This window comes from Ovis aries, chromosome X, assembly GCF_016772045.2.
Source record: "Ovis aries strain OAR_USU_Benz2616 breed Rambouillet chromosome X, ARS-UI_Ramb_v3.0, whole genome shotgun sequence".
In the NCBI taxonomy this organism is placed as follows: Eukaryota; Metazoa; Chordata; class Mammalia; order Artiodactyla; family Bovidae; genus Ovis; species Ovis aries.
In genome coordinates, this window is record NC_056080.1 from 140,011,988 (window position 1) to 140,029,933 (window position 17,946).

General features: G+C 38.8%; 1 pseudogene; it reads right to left on the reverse strand.

Annotated features, from left to right (window-relative positions):
* Positions 1-14,852: 14,852 nt before the first annotated feature.
* On the reverse strand, positions 14,853-17,445 carry LOC121818356 (kinetochore protein Spc25-like; annotated as a pseudogene).
* Positions 17,446-17,946: the final 501 nt, after the last annotated feature.

Below are 17,946 nucleotides of genomic sequence, written 5' to 3' on the forward strand. Positions count from 1 at the left end.
AGGAGAGTGATCACTGATTACATGCCATTTTAACTTAAATTAAGCTTGATAAACATCAAAATGGAAACAAAAGGCAAGTGGTTTAGATCTATATGGGAGGGATTAATTCTTTGTAGGAAGACCAAGGAGAACTTTATGAAGTAATAGCCTTTGAACTTTCCCTTTTTGAGGGTTCATAAAACTTCATTGGGGGATATGACATACCAGGAAAAAGGATTAACTTAAGCAAAGTAATGGAGGTGGAGTGTAAGTTAACTTAAGCAATCTAATAGATTTGGGTATAAGTTATAGACAATTGCTATAGCAATATATGTATACATGTATACCTAGGAATATATGTATACATTGCAATAAGACTGCAAATGTAAGTTAGAGCTGGGCCATCTCTACTGTCCCTGATTCAAGGGATCGGATCTGATAGACAGAATGCCTAAAGAACTATGGACAGAGATTCATGACACTTTACGGGAGGTGGTGGTGACTTTAAACATGACTATCACCAGATGGTCAATACTGAAATCAGATTGATTATATTCTTTTCAGCTGAAGATGGAGAAGCTCTACACAGTCAACAAAAACAAGACCAGGAACTGACTATGGCTGAGATCATGAACTCCTTATTGCAAACTTCAGACTTAAATTGAAGAAAATAAGTAAAACCACTAGTCCATTCAGGTATGACTTAAATCAAATCCCTTACTATTGGTTATACACTGGAAGTGACCAATAAACTCAAGAGATTAGATCAGATACACAGAGGGCCTGAAGAACTATGGATGAAGGTTCATAACATTGTATAGGAGGTAGTGACCAAAACCAAAGAAAAAGAAATGTAAGAAGGCAAAGTGGCTGTTTGAGGAGGCTTTACAAATAGCTAGGGGAAGAATACACAGAAGAACTGTACAAAAGGATCTTCACGACCCAGATAATCATGATGGTGTGATCACTCATCTAGAGCCAGACATCTTGGAATGTGAAGTCAAGTGGACCTTAGAAAGCATCACTATGAACAAAGCTAGTGGAGGTGATGGAATTCCAGTTGAGCTGTTTCAGATCCTGAAAGATGATTCTGTGAAAGTGCTGCACTCAACATGCCAGGAAATTTGGAAAACTCAGCAGTGGCCACAGGACTGGAAAAGTTCAGTTTTCATTCCAATACCAAAGAAAGGCAATGCCAAAGAATACTCAAACTACCACACAATTGCACTCATCTCACATGCTAGTAAAGTAATGCTCAAAATTCTCCAAGCCAGGCTTCAGCAATACGTGAACCGTGAACTCCCTGATGTTCAAGCTGGTTTTAGAAAAGGCAGAGGAACCAGAGATCAAATTGACAACATCCGCTGGATCATGGTAAAAGCAGCAGAGTTCCAGAAGAACATGTATTTCTGCTTTATTGACTATGCCAAAGCCTTTGACTGTGTGGATCACAATAAACTGTGGAAAATTCTGAAAGAGATAGGAATACCAGACCACCTGACCTGCCTCTTGAGAAATCTGTATGCAGGCCAGGAAGCAGCAGTTAGAACTGGACATGGAACAACAGACTGGTTCCAAATAGGAAAAGGAGTATGTCAAGGCTGTATATTGTTACCCTGCTTATTTAACTTATATGCAGAATACATCAAGAGAAACGCTGGACAGAAAGAAACACAAGCTGGAATCAAGATTGCCAGGAGAAATATCAGTAACCTCAGATATGCAGATGACACCACCCTTATGGCAGAAAGTGAAGAGGAGCTAAAAAGCCTTTTGATGAAAGTGAAAGAGGAGAGCAAAAAAGTTGGCTTAAAGCTCAACATTCACAAAATGAAGATCATGGCATCCGTTCCCATCACTCCATGGGAAATAGATGGAGAAACAGTGGAAACAGTGTCAGACTTTATTTTGGGGGGCTCCAAAATCACTGCAGATGGTGACTGCAGCCATGAAATTAAAAGACGCTTACTCCTTGGAAGAAAAGTTATGACCAACCTAGATAGTATATTCAAAAGCAGAGACATTACTTTGCCGACTAAGGTTCATCTGGGCAAGGCCATGGTTTTTCTAGTAGTTATGTATGGATGTGATAGTTGGACTGTGAAGAAGGTTGAGCGCCGAAGAATTGATGCTTTTGAACTGTGGTGTTGGGGAAGACTCTTGAGAGTCCCTTGGACTGCAAGGAGATCCAACCAGTCCATTGTGAAGGAGATCAACCCTGGGATTTCTTTGGAAGGAATGATACTAAAGCTGAATCTCCAGTACTTTGGCCACCTCATGAGAAGTGTTGACTCATTGGAAAATACTTTGATGCTGGGAGGGATTGGGTGCAGGAGGAGAAGGGGATGACTGAGGATGAGATGGCTCGATGGCATCACAGACCCGATGGACGTGAGTCTGAGTGAACTCTGGGAGTTGGTGATGGACAGGGAAGCCTGGTGTGCTGTGATTCATGGGGTCACAAAATGTCAGACATGACTGAGCAACTGAACTGAACTGAACTGAACTGATTGGAAGAAGAGAAGTGAAAGGGAAGGGAGAAAAGGAAAGATATAGCTATCTGAATGCAGAGTTCCAGAGAATAGCAAGGATAGATAAGAAGGCCTTCTTAAATGAACAATACAAAAGAGAGAGAGAGAGAGAGAGAGAGAGAGAGAGAGAGAGAAACAATAGGGTGGGAAAGACTAGAGATTTCTTCAAGAAAGTTAGAAATATCAAGGAAACATTTCATGCAAGGATGGACCGAATAAAAGACTACGACTTAGTTGTATATTTTCACCCTGCTTATTTAACTTATATGCCAAGTATGTCACATGAAATACCAGGCTGGGTGAAGCACAAGCTGAAATCAAGATTGCTGGGAGAAATATCAACAACCTCAGATATGCAGATGATAGTTCTCTAATGGCAGAAAAGTGAAGAGGAACTAAACAACCTCTTGATGAAGGTGAAAAAGGAGAGTGTACAAGCTGACTTGAAACTCAGCATTAAAAAATTGAAGATCATGGCATTTGGCCCCATCACTTCATGGCAAATGGAGAAAAAGTACAAGCAGTGACAGATTTTATTTTCTTGGGCTGCAAAATCACTGTGGGTAGTGACTGCAGCCATAAAATTAAAAGACACTTGCTCTATGGCAGGAAAGCTATGACAAACCTGGACAGCATACGATATTAAAAAGCAGAGACATCACTTTGGCAACAAAGGTCTGTATAGTCAAAGTTATGGTTTTTCCAGTAGTCATGTATGAATGTGAGAGCTGTACAATAAGGGAAAGTGAGCACTGAAGAAATGATGCTTCCAAATTGTGGTGCTGGAGAACACCCTTGAGAATCTCTTGGATTACAAGATCAAGCCAGTCAGTCCTAAAGGAAATCAACCCTGAATATTCAGTGGAAGGACTGATACTAAAGCTGAAACTCCAATACTTTGGCTACCTGATGCGAAGAGTCAATTCAATGGAAAAGACCTTGATGCTGGGAAAGACTGAGGGCAGGAAAAGGGGGCGACAGAGAATGAGATGGTTGGATGGCATCACTGACTCAATAAACATGAATTTGAGCAAACTCCAGAAGACAATGGAAGAAAGAAGAGCCTGGCATGCTGCAGTCCATAGGGTCACAAGGAGTCAGACACAAGTTAACGACTGAACAGCAATAAACAACATTTCATCTTTCAACTTTAGGCATGTGCTCCATTTGGAAGATGTCAGCTCTGAGTAAGTGAGTTGAGAATTTTGGACACTCTGGTGTTTATATGTTTCAACAGAAGGAAGTATGTGCTCCAAAGTCAGATGCTCCTTCTACCTTTAAATAAACCTTTCCCTCAATATTACTGTTTCAGTTCAGGTCAGTCGCTCAGTCATGTCCAACTCTTTGTGACCCCATGAATAGCAGCACGCCAGGCCTCCCTGTCCATCAACAACTCCCGGAGTTCATTCAGACTCACGTCCAGCGAGTCAGTGATGCCATCCAGCTATCTCATCCTCTGTCATCCCCTTCTCCTCCTGCATCCAATTTCTTCCAGCATCAGAGTCTTTTCCAATGAGTCAACTCTTCGCATGAAGTGGCCAAAGTACTGGAGTTTCAGCTTTAGAATCATTCCTTCCAAAGAAATCCCAGGGTTGATCTCCTTCACAATGGACTGGTTGGATCTCCTTGCAGTCCAAGGGACTCTCAAGAGTCTTCCCCAACACCACAGTTCAAAAGCATCAATTCTTTGGAGCTCAGCCTTCTTCACAGTCCAACTCTCACATCCATACATGATCACTGGAAAAACCATAGCCTTGACCAGATGGACCTTAGTAGGCAAAGTAATGTCTCTGCTTTTGAATATGCTACCTAGGTTGGTCATAATTTTTTTTTTTTCCAAGGAGTAAGCGTCTTTTAATTTCATGGCTGCAGTCACCATCTGCAGTGATTTTGGAGTCCCCCAAAATAAAAAGTCTGACACTGTTTCCCCTGTTTCCCATCTATTTCCCATGAAGTGATGGGACTGGATGCCATGATCTTCGTTTTCTGAATGTTGAGCTTTAAGCCAACTTTTTCACTCTTCTCTTTTTAGAGAGGCTTTTTAGTTCCTCTTAACTTTCTGCCATAAGGGTGGTGTCATCTGCATATCTGAGGTTACTAATTAGTGTTTAGGATAGTTGAAATGTCAGATGTGGCATGAGACTAAGTTCAGTATTGTTAATTGGTCAGAGGTAGCTCTTTTCAATGCATTTGGGAGCAACTAGAACAATGTCTGTGTAACTTTTTTTTATTTTTTTTAAGGTAAGATGGCAAGACAAGACTGCTCAGTCTGCCTACTGTAAAAGGCCTTCCTATTTGTCGTTCATTTGGAATCACTCTCAAGTCTGTCTATCCTTTTCATGCATTGCCTCTTGTTCCAATAACTGTACATGTTGCCCTCTACCTTAAGTTTAGGCTCTAGTCTGTGCTTATTTGGTGTTTGTTGAATGGATAGAAATTAATTTCAGTTTAAGATTTTATTTTCTATAAAGTAACAACAGAAGACTTATTGAAATGGACTTATCATTTAATATTAGAAAAGTAGCCTGTTCAAAAAGGCCTTTACCTTTCTCCTCAACCTGGGCTACCAGACACAGATTCTCTTTACTGGAAATAGATCATTTTGGTCATCTATTAAGGCTTAACTCTAACAAGCAGGGTAATCTTCTCCATTTCTTGGTGACTCTATAGTAGACCATTGCTAAAATTATCCAAATCCCTATGGAAAGAAAAGAGAAAGAAGTATATAATTAGAGAGAGAGAAATTCAGGGAGACTCGCATACATCCATGAATTTGTGCACCTCTTACATCCCTCCACTAGAGAAATGACAGCTTTTAAGTCAATGTAGGAGCCAGTGAGTTGGGCACCTGAAAGTTGAATTTTTTCCCCCTTTAAACTTATCAGTCTGGTCTATGCAAGGTGCCAAAGTCTCTAATAAGAAAATCTCTGTCTTGGAAGGGGGGGTATAATTTGACTTGTCATTATGTTGGATTGCCTAATGTATCATCTCCTCTTTTTTGTCTTTGAGGAATGACCTCATGCCTCTCTCTGTTAATAGATAACTTGATTCAAAACTTCTCTTTTTATGTATTCAGTCTCACCTATAATTATCCTATAAAAAATAGATAATGAAATGCAGTAAGTGGAGATAACAGTGAGAAAGAGAGTTAACTTCAGGGGATAAAGTACTATGGCAGGTAGAATGCTGCCTCTAGTTGAGTAATTTCTGTTAACATCACTAATTTTTATTATTTTGCCCTGTTTTCTGGAAGGAGGTCTATTAGAGTCTTTCTAAGGTTGGCTTCAGGGTAACTAGGCAATACTTCATTCAAAAGGTTCACTTGTGTCCACATTTCCAATCAGCACTATATCTATGCTAATATAATTATTATAATGCTATATATTATAGTGCTAATTAGGCCAATATTACAGGCTATATCCTCCTAAAACAGCAGCAGTAGTAAATGCTCTTATTTACTGACTGCTTATTGTGTGCTAAGCACTTAATGTGAATTATCTCATTTAATCATCTTGGTAATGTTGTGAAGTATTATTACCAACCTATTCTCTTAATCACATCATCCTACTGCATGTAGAATATTGACACCAGAAAAACACCCCATCATGTAAAGCTGGTGTCTTATGGGAATGTGCCTCGAAAAAAAGGAATACAGACATCACCACTTCTGGAAATATAATTTTAAGTGATTTTGGGTATGGTTTCAGCCTTATAATGTGACAAATAGCAACTTTTTTTTTAACCTTCATCCCATTAAGGCATACTAATGTGGGTTATTAAAATAGCCAAATTAAATATCATAAGATCTGAAAATCCTGTGGCTAGAACACTAATGTATTTATCTGGGAGCCAAGAAGAATTTCCATGGAAAAGAAAGATACAACTGTAACACAGTTGCCAGATTTTCTCTTGTGATTGTAGCTCAGTCAGTCAGTAAGTTCAGTCACTCAGTCGTGTCCGACTATGTGTGACCCCATGAATTACAACACGCCAGGCCTCCCTATCCATCACCAACTCCTGGAGTTCACTCAAACTCACGTCCATTGGGTTGGTGATGCCATCCAGCAATCTCATCCTCCATCGTCCCCTCCTCCTGTCCCCAATCCCTCCCGCATCACAGTCTTTTCCAGTGAGTCAGCTCTTCGCATGAGGTGGCCAAAGTACTGGAGTTTCAGCTTTAGCATAATTTCTTCCAAAGAAATCCCAGGGCTGATCTCCTTCAGAATAGACTAGTTGGATCTCCTTGCAGTCCAAGGGACTCTCAAGAGTCTTCTCCAATACCACAATTCAAAAGCATCAATTCTTTGGCATTGAGCTTTCTTCACAATGCAACTCTCACATCTATACATGACCACAGGAAAAACCATAGCCTTGACTAGACGGACCTTTGTTGGAAATGTAATGTCTCTGCTTTTGAATATGCTATATAGGTTGGTCATAACTTTTCTTCCAAGGAGTAAGAGTCTTTTAATTTCATGGCTGCAGTCACCATCGACAGTGATTTTGGAGCCCAAAAAAATAAAGTCTGACACTGTTTCCACTGTTTCCCCATCTATTTCCCATGAAGTGATGGGACCAGATGCCGTGATCTTTGTTTTCTGAATGTTGAGTTTAAGCCAACTTTTCACTCTCCTCTTTCACTTTCATCAAGACGCTTTTTAGTTCCTCTTCACTTTCTGCCATAAGGGTGGTTTCATCTGCATATCTGAGGTTATTGATATTTCTCCTAGCAATCTTGATTCCAGCTTGTGCTTCTTCCAGCCCAGCATTTCTCATGATGTACTCTGCATAGAAGTTAAATAAGCAAGGTGACAATATACAGCTTTGACGAACTCCTTTTCCTATTTGGAACCAGTCTGTTGTTCCATGTCCAGTTCTAACTGTTGCTTCTGGCTAACATTTCTAACGTCTGCAACTGGAGCACTTAGCATGGCTGAGAGGAGCTACCCCATTTCCAAGGTCAGGGGCAGAAGCCGGGAGGACACCATGCCCGATGGGTGGTGGCCAAGAGGAGTTACCCCACATCTGAGGTCAGAGGCAGGGGAAGAGAGGAGCTACCCCGCATCCAAGGACAGGGGCAGCAGCCAGGTGGAGCTACTGCATGCCCGAGGCCAGGGGCAGTAGTCGGGTGGAACAACCCCACATCCAAGGAGCATTGGCTGTGCTGGTGCAGGAGGGCCTAGAGGAGCTATCCCACGTTCAAAGACAGGAGGGGCGGCAGTGAGGAGATACCCCTTGTCCAAGGTAAGGAGCAGCGGTTATGCTTTGCTGGAGCAGCTGTGAAGAAATACCCCACACCCAAGGTAAGATAAACCCAAGTAAGATGGTAGGGGTTGGAAGAGGGCATCAGAGGGCAGACACACTGAAACCATACTCACAGAAAACTAGTCAATCTAATCACACTAGAACCACAGCCATGTCTAACTCAGTGAAACTAAGCCATGCCCATGGGGCCACCCAAGAGGGGTGGGTCATGGCAGAGAGGTCTGACAGAATGTGGTCTGCTGGAGAAGGGAATGGAAAACCACTTCAGTATTCTTGCCTTGAGAACCCCATGAACAGTATGAAAAGGCGAAATGATAGGATACGAAAAGAGGAACTCCCCAGGTCAGTAGGTGCCCAATGTGCTACTGGAGATCAGTGGAGAAATAACTCCAGAAAGAATGAAGGGATGGAGCCAAAGCAAAATCAATACCCACTTGTGGATGTGACTGGTGATAGAAGCAAGATCCGATGCTGTAAAGAGCAATATTTCATAGGAACCTGGAATGTCAGATCCATGAATCAAGGCAAATTGGAAGTGGTCAAACAAGAGATGGCAAGAATGAACGTTGGGATTCTAGGAATCAGCGAACTAAAACAGACTGGAATGGGTGAATTTAAGTCAGATGACCACTATATCTACTATTGCGGGCAGGAATCCCTCAGAAGAAATGGAGTAGCCATAATGGTCAACAAAAGAGTCCAAAATGCAGTACTTGGATGCACTCTCAAAAAATGACAGAATGATCTCTGTTCATTTCTAAGGCAAACCATTCAATGTCACAGTAATCTAAGTCTATGCCCCAACCAGTAATGCTGAAGAAGCTGAAGTTGAATGGTTCTATGAAGACCTACAAGACCTTTTAAAACTAACACCCAAAAAAGAGGTCCTTTTCATTATAGGGGACTGGAAGGCAAAAGTAGGAAGTCAAGAAACACCTGGAGTAACAGGCAAATTTGGCCTTGGAATGCTGAATGAAGCAGGGCAAAGACTAATAGCGTTTTGCCAAGAAAATGCACTAGTCATAGAAAACACCCTCTTCCAACAACACAAAAGAAGACTACACATGGACATCACCAGATGGTCAACACCAAAATCAGATTGAATATATTCTTTGCAGCCAAAGATGGAGAAGCTCTATATAGTCAACAAAAACAAGACAAGGAGCTGACTGGGGCGCAGATCATGAACTCCTTATTACCAATTTCAGACTTAAATTGAAGAAAGTAGGGTAAACCGCTAGACCATTCAGGTATGACCTAAATCAAATCAAATACAGTGGAAGTGAGAAATAGATTTAAAGGCCTAGATCTGATAGATAGAGTGCCTGATGAACTATGGAATGAGGTTCGTGACATTGTACAGGAGATAGGGATCAAGACCTTCCCTATGGAAAAGAAATGCAAAAAAGCAGAATGGATGTCTGAGGAGGCCTTACAAATAGCTGTGAAAAGAAGAGAGGCAAAAAGCAAAGGAGAAAAGGAAAGATATAAGCATCTGAATGCAGAGTTCCAAAGAATAGCAAGAAGAGATAAGAAAGCTTTCTTCAGCCATCAGTGCAAAGAAATAGAGGTAAAGAACAGATTAGGAAAGACGAGAGATCTCTTCAAGAAAATTAGAGATACCAAGGGAACGTTTCATGCAAAGATGTGCTCGATAAAGGACAGAAATTGTCTGGACCTAACAGAAGCAGAAGATATTAAGAAGAGGTGGCAAGAATACTCAGAAGAACTGTACAAAAAAGATCTTCATGACCCAGATAATCACGAGGGTGTGCTCACTCACCTAGAGCCAGACATCCTGGAATATGAAGTCAAGTCGGCCTTAGAAAGCATCACTACAAACAAAGCTAGTGGAGGTGATGGAATTCCAGTTGAGCTGTTTCAAATCCTGAAAGATGATTCTGTGAAAGTGCTGCACTTAATATGCCAACTAATTTGGAAAACTCAGCAGTGTCCACAGGCCTGGAAAAGGTCAGTTTTCACTCCAATCCCAAAGAAAAGCAATGCCGAAGAATGCTCAAACTACCGCACAATTGCACTCATCTCACATGCTAGTAAAGTAATGCTCAAAATTCTCCAAGCTTGGCTTCAGCAAGACGTGAACCGTGAACTTCCTGAAGTTCAAGCTGGTTTTAGAAAAGGCAGAGGAACCAGAGGTCAAATTGCCAACATTCACTGTATCATTGAAAAGCAAGAGAATTCCTGAGAAACATCTATTTCTGCTTTATTGACTATGCCAAAGCCTTTGACTGTGGGAACTATAGCTCAATTCCTGTTAACTCATCATTTCTGAAATTCTGCAAGTTTTATTTTTTCATTTTGTAGCATTTTTATTAATGTTTATTTTTAATCAATTAATTTATTTTAATTGGAAGATATTATGTTTTTCCATACATCAATATGATTGGCCACAGGTATACATGTGTCTCTCCCATCCTGAACCCCCCTCCCACCTCCCTCCCTACTGTATCCCTCTGGGTTGTTCCAGAGCACAGGCTTTGGGTGCCATGCTTCATCATCCAAAGTACACTGGTCATCTATTTTATTTATGGTAATGTACATGTTTCAATGCTATTCTCTCAAATCATCCCATCCTCGCCTTCTCCCACTGAATACAAAAATCTTTTCATTACCTGTATCTCCTTTGCTGTCCTGCAAATGTCTGTAGGATCATTGGTACCATCTTTCTAAATTCCATATATATGGGTTAATATTCAGTATTTGTCTTTCTCTTTCTGACTTACTTCACTCTGTATAACAGGCTCCAGGTTCATCCACCTCCTTAGAAATGACTCAAATGCATTCTTTTTTATAGCTGAACTGTGGTGTTGGAGAAAACTCTTTGAGAGTCCCTTGGACTGCAAGGAGATACAACCAGTCCATTCTGAAGGAGATCAGCCCTGGTGTTCTTTGGAAGGAATTATGCTAAAGCTGAAACTCCAGTACTTTGGCCACCTCATGCGAAGAGTTGACTCATTGTAAAAGACTCTGATGCTGGGAGGGATTGGGGGCAGAAGGAGAAGGGGGCGATAGAGGATGAGATGGTTGGATGGCATCACTGACTCGATGGATATGAGTCTGAGTGAACTCTGGGAGTTGTTTTTTGAGAGGGAGGCCTGGCGTGCTGCGATTCATGGGGTCGCAAAAAGTCGGACATGTCTGAGCGACTGAACTGAACTGAACTGAATATTCCATTGTGTATATATACCACAACTTCATTATCCATTCAACTACTGATGGACATCTATGTTCTTTCTATGTCTTAGCTATTGTAAATAGTGTTTTAATGAACATTGGGGTACTTGTGTCTCTTTCAATTCTGGTTTCCTCAGGGTATATCAGAGCAGGCAATTGCACCCCACTCTAGTACTCTTGCCTGGAAAATCCCATGGATGGAGGAGTCTGGCAGGCTGCAGTCCATGGGGTTGCTAAGAGTCGGACATGACTGAGCGACTTCACTTTCACTTTTCACTTTCATGCATTGGAGAAGGAAATGGCAACCCACTCCAGTGTTCTTGCCTGGAGAATCCCAGGTATGGGGGAGCCTGGTGGCTGCCGTCTATGTGGTCGCACAGAGTCGGACACAACTGAAGCGACTTAGCAGCAGCAGTCGCAGGGTATATGGCCAGCAGTGGGATTGCTGGACCATATGGCAGTTCTATTCCCAGGTTTTGAAGGAATCCACATACTTTTCTCCATAGTGGCTGTGCCAGTTTGCATTCCCACCAACAGTGAAAGAGGGTTCCCTTTTCTTCACACCCTCTCCAGCATTTATTGTTTCTAGCCTTTTTGATGATGTCCATCCTGACCAGTGTGAGATGACACCTCACTATGGTTTTGATTTGCATTTCTCTAATAATGAGTGATGTTTAACATCTTTTCATGTGTTTATTAGCTATCTATATGTCTTCTTTGGAGAAATGTCTTTTTAGTCCTTTTGCCCACTTTTTGATTGGGTTGTTCATTTTTCTAGAATTGAGCCACATGGGCTGCTTGTATATTTTGGAGATTAATTCTTTGTCAATTGTTTTGTTCGCTATTATTTTCTCCCATTCTGAGGGCTGTCTTTTCACCTTGCTTATAGTTACCTTCATTTTGCAAAACCTTTTAAGTTTAATTAGGTTCCACTTTTTTATTTTTGCTTTTATTTACATTACTCTGGGGAGTGGATCATAGAGGATCTTGCTGTGGTTTATTTTGGGGAGTTTTCTGCCTGTTTTCCTCTAAGAGTTTTATAGTTTCTGGTCTTACATTTAGGTCTTTAATTCATTGAGTTTATTTTTGTGTATGGTGTTAGAAAGTGTTCTAGCTTCATTCTTTTACACATAGTGGATTAATTTTCCCAGCACCACTTGTTGAAGAGACTATGTTTTCTCTATTGTATATTTTTGCCTCTTTTGTCGAAGATAAGGTGTCCACAGTTGTATGGATTTATCTGTGGACTTTCTATTTTGTTCCATTATCTATATTTCTGTCTTTGTGCCACTACCATTCTGTCTTGACAACTGTAGCATTGTAGTATAGTCTGATGTCAGGAAAGTTGATTTCTCCGGTTCCATTCTTCTTTATCAAGATTGCTTCAGCTATTTAGGATCTTTTGTTTCCAAACAAACTGTGAAATTGTTGTTCTAGTTCTATGAAAAATACCACTGGTTGTTTGATAGGGATTGCTTGGAATATATAGATTGCTTTCAGTAGTATATTTATTTTCACTATATTGGTTTTTCCAATCCACGAACATGGTATATTTCTCCATCTATTTGTGTCATATTTTTTCTTTGATCTGTGTTCTATAGTTTCTGAATGCAGGTCTTTTGTTTCTTTAGGTAAATTTATTCCAAGTATTTTATTCTTTTCATTGTGATGGTAAATGGGATTGTTTCCTTAATTTCTCTTTCTGATTTTTCATCATTAGCATATAGGAATGCAAGGGATTTCTGTGTATTACTTTTATATCCTGTGACTTTATTCATTGATAAGCTCTAATATGAAATTCTGCAAGTTTTAAAGAAACTGGAAAAAATTGCTCTGGCTAGTAGTTGTGTGTATGCATGTCTGTGTTTGTGGTATATGAGTCTTAGCATTTATCTCAAATTATCTGTCACTTTCTGGTTTTGTCCTTTGATTAAGAAATAATTAGTGAGATTATAAATTCTGGTAGCTAGAAAAATATACGTTTGAAATATGCTAGTTTAAGTTACAAAAGTCCAAAACAAATTTAATTTCTATGAGGCACTTAATATCTTTCTGGAGAGCCAATTCAGCTGTATTTCTGTTATATCAAATGGATTTAATGAGATACACCAAAGAATTTATTAGTAATGCATATAATTGAAGTTAGAAGCAACATTATGAATTCTTTTAATCTTTGATTAGTTGTATTAATTATTCTTGATATTTCTTGCCAGTGGGCATAACAAAACTGAAAATGAAGAATCTTGTGCTGGAAGCTGATCTCTTGGAGGGCAGGATGCATGATTCTGTGTCAGGAGCCAGCAGAAGGTTTTGGAAAAGTTGATAAGGTTGACAAATTTGTGTTTGTTGCTCTTCCATGCTTTTTTATTGTTGTTTTTTATTGCTTTCATATTGTTCCTCCCCTACTTCTAATCTTCTTGTCTTATCCTTTTGATGTCTCTTCCTTAAGTCCTGAGATCAAGGCTGCTGTGCATTGTCATTTAGATTATGTACTTCACAAGGGCACTGGACATAAAAGGAGTACCAGTTACATTGTATGTATCATGGACTTGTATATTTTCTACAAATTTCTGAAGTATAGCACTAAAGTGTCTTGGTCTAAATAAATAAATATAATATGAAATCTTTTTGGAAGATGAAAATAAAGTTTCCTAAGGAACAAGAACTTTATAATAGATTATAAAATCAGCCTGTTAAGTGAAAGGTGTATATGTTCAAAACTACTCTCAAAATACCATAGGAAGACATATGTTTACAAATTATAAATAGAATCAGAATTAGATCTATATGACTATTTTGTCTGCTAGTATATGGAATATATCACTATTTCCCTTGCTTGCATGTAGAAGAATTCATTGACTTGTTGTAAAAGATCATGGCTACAAAATAATATACTTCTGAACACTTAGATTTGCATCTAGGATGTCAGAAAATTTACATCCTAAATGGCGTACAAGGCCACTAACTAAAGGATGACAACATTTCACTCTTAGTCTAATTTTCAATGACTGCATTGGCAGGCAAATTACCAGTATAACTTATACTTTTTTTTTTTCTCTCTCCCTCTCTCCATGTACAACGGAATTGGTATAAGTTTAAAAAAAAGAAAGAAAGAAAGAAAAAAGAATGCAAGTTTAGAATATTTTTGGTCTGAATGGATATTTTAATGTTCCCCAAATCATACCATGCTGGGTTTTGCAAGGAAGTTCGTCTCAGTGGGATACAAGGGCCAAATCAATGGATATCTGTTTGATTATTTATAAAGTGCTCATGGCATATAAACAAAAATCGGTATGTAATAGCTTTCAGCCCCTTAACGTTTCTTTGCATAGCATAGCATCAGTTTTAATAATGAAACACCACTTTTTCCTATTGTTTAATCATTTTCTACTTTTTAGATAAACCTACTGAATAATTGGCTTCCCCAGTAGCTTAGCAGTAAAGAATCCACCTACAATGCAGAGCCTGCAGGAGGTGCAGTTTCCATCCCTGGGTGGGGAAGTTCCCCATGGAAAAGGGCATGGAAGCCCACTCCAGTATTCTTGCCTGGAGAATCCCATAGACAAGGAAGGCCTGGACGGCTACAGTCCATAGCATTGCAAAGAGTAAGACACAACTGAAGGGACTTAGCACACATGCAGTGAATGATTAGGAATTCTAAGAAGTGACACAATAGAAATGCAATATTATAATAGGAAAATGGAGAAGTTTGACCTGGAAAAAAGCATTTAGTCTTCCCCATTTTATAGGTTACAGTACTCTTGCCCAGAGATATTAGATTAATGACTTACTTGTCTAAGGCCACAATTTAAACAACTGTCATACATTCATCTGTCTATCTGCCTATCCTCTTTTTTATGGTTTTTACATACTGTTTATATTTTAATTATAAACCATAAGAGCAAAAGCTTTCTGAACTTTGGCAAGAAAAGCCAAAAAATTGTTGGTCTTCCTTACATTTTCTTGAAATTCTGCTAGGCACTCAAGATGAGGAGCACTATCTGACACTTCATAGTCTCTTGCTTCATTTAGGCACAGGGAAAACATAAATGAGCTATCAGAATGCTTAGGGTCAATATTAGTGAATATAATCTGCAATTTATTGCCATAAATTTTTTGAATTTCTAGTCCAAGTTGATCTTTATACATACCTGCAGATTTCTGTAGCCTTTTTAACCTCTCTTCACTTGTTAATAGTGGAAATAGTTTCCTTCTCCCTAGCATATTCTTGCTTAAGATTCTGGATATTTGCAGTCAGTGCCTCCACTTCCTGGTTTTGTTTTGTTTCCTTTTACTTCAGTAATAAACTTTTTAATAATTTTTTTTCATTAAATGAGCTTATTCTGGATTCTATCTGCTTATCTTCTTGATGAAGGTGAAAGAGGAGAGTGAAAAACTGGCTTAAAACTAAACATTTAAAAAAACAAAAACAAACAACTAAGATTGTGGTATCAGGTCCCATCACTTAATGACAAATAGATGGGGGTGGGGTGGAATGGAAACAGTGACAGATTTTCTTTTCTTGGGCTCCAAAATCATTGTGGATGGTGACTGCAGTGATGAAATTAAAAGACACTTGCTCCCTGGAACAAAAGCTATGACAAAGTTAGACAGCATATTAAAAAACAGAGACATCGCTTTGCCAACAAAGGTCCATATGGTCAAAGCTATGGTTTCTCCAGTAGTTATGTACAGATGTGAAAGTTGGACCATAAAGGTTGAGAACTGAATAATAGATGCTTTCAAATTGCGGTGCTGGAGAAGATTCTTGAGAGTCCCTTGGACAGCAAGGAGATCAAACCAGTTAATTCTAAAATAAATCAACATTGAATATTCACTAGAAGGACTGATGCTGAAGCTGAAGCTCCAATACTTTGGCCACGTGATGCAAAGAACCAATTCATTGGAAAAGACCCAGATGCTGAGAAAGTTTGAATACGGGAAGAGAAAAGGGGTGACAGAGGATGAGACGGTTGGATGGCATCATCGACACAATGGACATGAGTTTGAGCAAACTCCAGTAGATAGTGTAGGACAGGGAAGCCTGGAGTGCTGCAGCCCATGGGGTCACAAACAGTCAGACAGGACTGAGTGACTAAAGAACAAAAATCTACCTATCCATCCATCCATTTATTCAGTCACAATGTATTGAATATCTCATATGTAGTAGTAACAGAATGATGCACTCAGATACAAACACGAATTAGGAACCTCAAGGGTATTATGACCTAGAAAGAGCCATAAAACGTCACTATTTCCTGTGTCATATTGTTATGATATGAATATGAAGAAGGAATAGCAGAGAGTACAAAACAATGTTACAATACCTAGCTTGGGATGAAAAGGGCTGTCAGGTAAATAATCCTGAAAGATTTAATACGTAAAGTAGAAGACAATGAATAGACTGGAGTAAAACAAGAGGAAATTTGTCATAGGAAAGAAGGAGCAAAGGCATGGAGATGAGAAAAATTATGGTGTGTGGTTTGTGTGTGTGTGTGTGTTTGAACTGCATGCAATTTAGGCTTGTTGGATTAGGAGTGTATATTGTCAGTCAGATTTGAGGGTAGGTCGATGTGGCTAGAGAATATGGCAGAGACAATAATGGAAATGTTAGTATTTTATGTTGAAAATCCTGGACTTTATTCTAGAGCTTATCAAGAAACAAGTCTTCTTATATTTTGTGTGAAATATCTGGAAAATAATTCCTAAACTTTCTAGAAATATTTTAAATATTCATATCATCATAGTCTTAGTAATAAAATTCCAAAAACAAAGCTTGCTTACTAAAAAAATAATGGTAAGAGTGTTTTAGAATAAAATGAATTTCAAGATGTATTAACCAAATCAGAGTCTTTTCCAATTTATAATTTTTTAGCTAAAAATATGCATATCAGATTAGAGCAAGATGGAGGTTTGAAGGAATGCATCAATAAATGTGACATAATACATGTCACTACAGTTCTCACAAAGAAAATTAGTTTGCATAGTTATCTGAAGAATCAATAATAAAGATGCATATTATGTAAAAACAATTACAAATATTTCTTATATTAAAAATAGATTAGGTATTCTCAATTTTATTTATCATGTGTTGTTTATTTGACTATATAAATCTAAGAGGCTTCTGCACAGAAAAAGAAACAATCAACCAAGAGAAAAGACAGCTTAGACTTCTGGTTTCCAGTTTCACATGTGAGGAGCTTGGAAGTTACCCTTACATCCTAACAGTAAGAAACAAGTTGAAAGACTGAAAAGTGAACATTTCTTCTAGGACCCATAAGGAAGGGGAGGACACAGGACAAATCAAAAGACTCCAAGATTGGAGAAACAGATGAATACAGGGAGTTGCAGTTTGCTAGAGCAGCGACTCGTGAATAGAAATTACCACAGAGAGCAGAGGAGTGTTGAAGTCTCCTAGTTGATGAACGTATTCTAAATCTTGATAAAGGTGGATGTATTCACTATCAGAAGTCATTGATCTGTGCCAACTAGATATGTGTATTTCATTTTATGTGAATTAAACTTAAGTATAAAATATATAAAAATACTGTTTTCAAAGAATTCATAATACAAGAGAAACTATCTATATTATAATGCTAAGCCTAAAGAAACTTAAATAATTTTATTATGTGTGTGTACACATACATGTGTGTGAGAGTGACAAAAATATACACTAGGCAGAATTCACTAACATTTTGTGAACAATTGTGATCATTGGGATGAGTGCTTTTATCTTTATGTGCTTTTATGTTGAAAAATTCCTAAAATGAACATGCAATAGAATATAATAAAAATGACTAAATACATAGCTATTGGTTCTGAACTTTGGGTTGTCTCATGGTAAGCTGTTAAGTGAGGGGCTATCAACCACATGCTTCACTGAGCCCTTAGCTCTCTGCTTTCCTGAGATAAGGAAAAACAAAATAGGACCTCATGCACATTATTACTTAAACCTTAATTAAGCATATGTATGCAT